Here is a 2,058-nt window from a genome sequence, read left to right as displayed (position 1 = left end):
GAAAAAGTATTGACTTTCACACGATGCACTGGTCGGAGTTGGGCTAGATTCTCTCCATATTAGATGCGTTTTAAAACCACGATGTTAACAACGATAAATAAAAAGTCAAAACAAACAATATGTGTTCGCAGCGGGCACGAGGCTTTACAAAAAAATAAATGACAGCTGTGGGATTTGAATCCATGCCCTTTTGAACCAGAGTCGAAGTCTAACACCTTAGACAACTTGACCAAACTATCCCGACGAATGTGTTTGGACAAATCAAGATGGTCGAGCTATCTCGAGACATGAGATTACAATACGATGCATGGGTTGTGCTGTTGGGAACCGAGATGACGATGAGATGCAACAATGTTGTGTCGCACATGATTGAACATGCACGCATAGATGGCGTGTGTGGTCAAACAAGTTTTAATTCCACATTATGTTTGTTTGAATGCGGAAGAAAAACTCTGCCTATGGTATAACAAAGCCATAAAGTCGAGTGAAAAATGTGAATAGAGGTTGAGTACTCCTTTAGATTTTTCGTGAGTGTGACAAGATCACGAGACACTGGTTGGAGTTGGGTTAGAATCTCTTTATAATAGATGAGTTTTAAAACCATACCCTTTTAAACTAGAGCCCAAATCTATTTGGCATCTTAAACCACTCGACTAAACTGTACGACAGATGTGCCTTGACAAACCAAGATAGTCAAGCTATCTCTAGACATGAGATTGCAATACGATGCATGGGTCGGACGATGAGATTGAAAAAGTATGATTATGACAGCTGTGGGATTTGAACCCACGCCCTTTTAGACCAGAGCCTAAATCTGGCGCCTTAGACCACTCGGCCAAACTGTCCCAACGAATGTGTCTAGAAAAACCAAGATGATCGAGTATCTCAAGACATGAGATTGCATCACGATACATGGATCGTGTTGTTGGGAACCGAGATAATGATGAGATGCAACATTGTTGTGTCGCACATGATAGAACATGCACGCATAGGTGGCGTGTGTGGTCAAACAAGTTTTGATTCCACATAAGTGATGTTTCAACGTTGAAGGCAAACCTTGCCTATGGTATAACAAAGCCACAAAGCCGAGGTGAAAAATGTGAATGGAGATTGTGTACCCCATAAGGTTTTTGGCTAGCGTGTCAAGATCACGAAGCCGCACATTTGAAGAAGTATGACCGTTACACGATGCACTGGTCGGAGTAGGGCTAGACTCTCTCTATAGTAGACGCGTTTTAAAATCATGAGGTTTTTATAATATGTGCTAGCAGCGGGCTTGAAGGTTTACAAAAAATGAAAATAAATGACAGCTGTGGGACCATGCCCCTTCAAACCAAAGCCTAAATCTGGCACCTTAGACCACTTGGCCAAACTGTCCCGAGGGATGTGTCTACACAACCAAGATGGTCAAGCTATCTCGAGAAGCTATCTCGAGACTTGAGATTGCATCACGATGCATGGGACGTGTTGTGAGGAACCGAGATGACGATGAGATGCAACGTTGTTGTGTCGTACACAATTGAACATGCATGCATAGGCAGCGTGTATGGTGAAACAAGTTTTGATTCCACATAAGTGATGTTTGAATGTCGAAGGTAAACCTTGCCTAAGGTCCAACAAAGCCAGGTAAAAAATATGAATGTAGATTAAGTACCCCATAAGGTTTTTGGTGAGCGTGTCAAGATTAGAGGCCGCACATTACACGATGCACTGGTCAAAGTAGGGTGAAACTCTCAATATAGTAGACGCATTTTAAAACCATGAGTTGGACAGCACCCAAAGAGTATTTAAAAGAGTATTATACCGACCTTGTAGTTGATGGGAATGCTATTTATTGTTGGTATTAGAGCCAGGTTTCGATCCTGGGACTTGTGGGTTATGGGCCCACCACGCTTCCGCTGCGCCACTCTGATTTGTTAATTAATATCATTTTGATTCCTAACAGATGCTTTTAAAACCGTGAGACTCACGACGATACGTAACGGGCCAAAGTAGACAATATTTGCTGGCGGTCAACTTGGCTATTACATAACCTAAATCACCATAAGTGAATTCATT

At 42.1% G+C, this 2,058-nt stretch overlaps 1 non-coding gene across 1 annotated transcript; it reads right to left on the bottom strand.

Annotated features, from left to right (window-relative positions):
- Positions 1-765: 765 nt before the first annotated feature.
- On the bottom strand, positions 766-845 carry TRNAL-UAG (transfer RNA leucine (anticodon UAG)). The gene has a single exon. It is a non-coding gene; the product is annotated as a tRNA-Leu (tRNA).
- Positions 846-2,058: the final 1,213 nt, after the last annotated feature.

The sequence above is a fragment of the Cucurbita pepo genome, chromosome 15 (genome assembly GCF_057944985.1).
Source record: "Cucurbita pepo subsp. pepo isolate OVF chromosome 15, ASM5794498v1, whole genome shotgun sequence".
NCBI classification, from domain to species: Eukaryota; Viridiplantae; Streptophyta; class Magnoliopsida; order Cucurbitales; family Cucurbitaceae; genus Cucurbita; species Cucurbita pepo.
The sequence above is the reverse complement of the archived record's forward strand: the minus strand, read 5'-3'. Positions and strand labels throughout refer to the sequence as shown.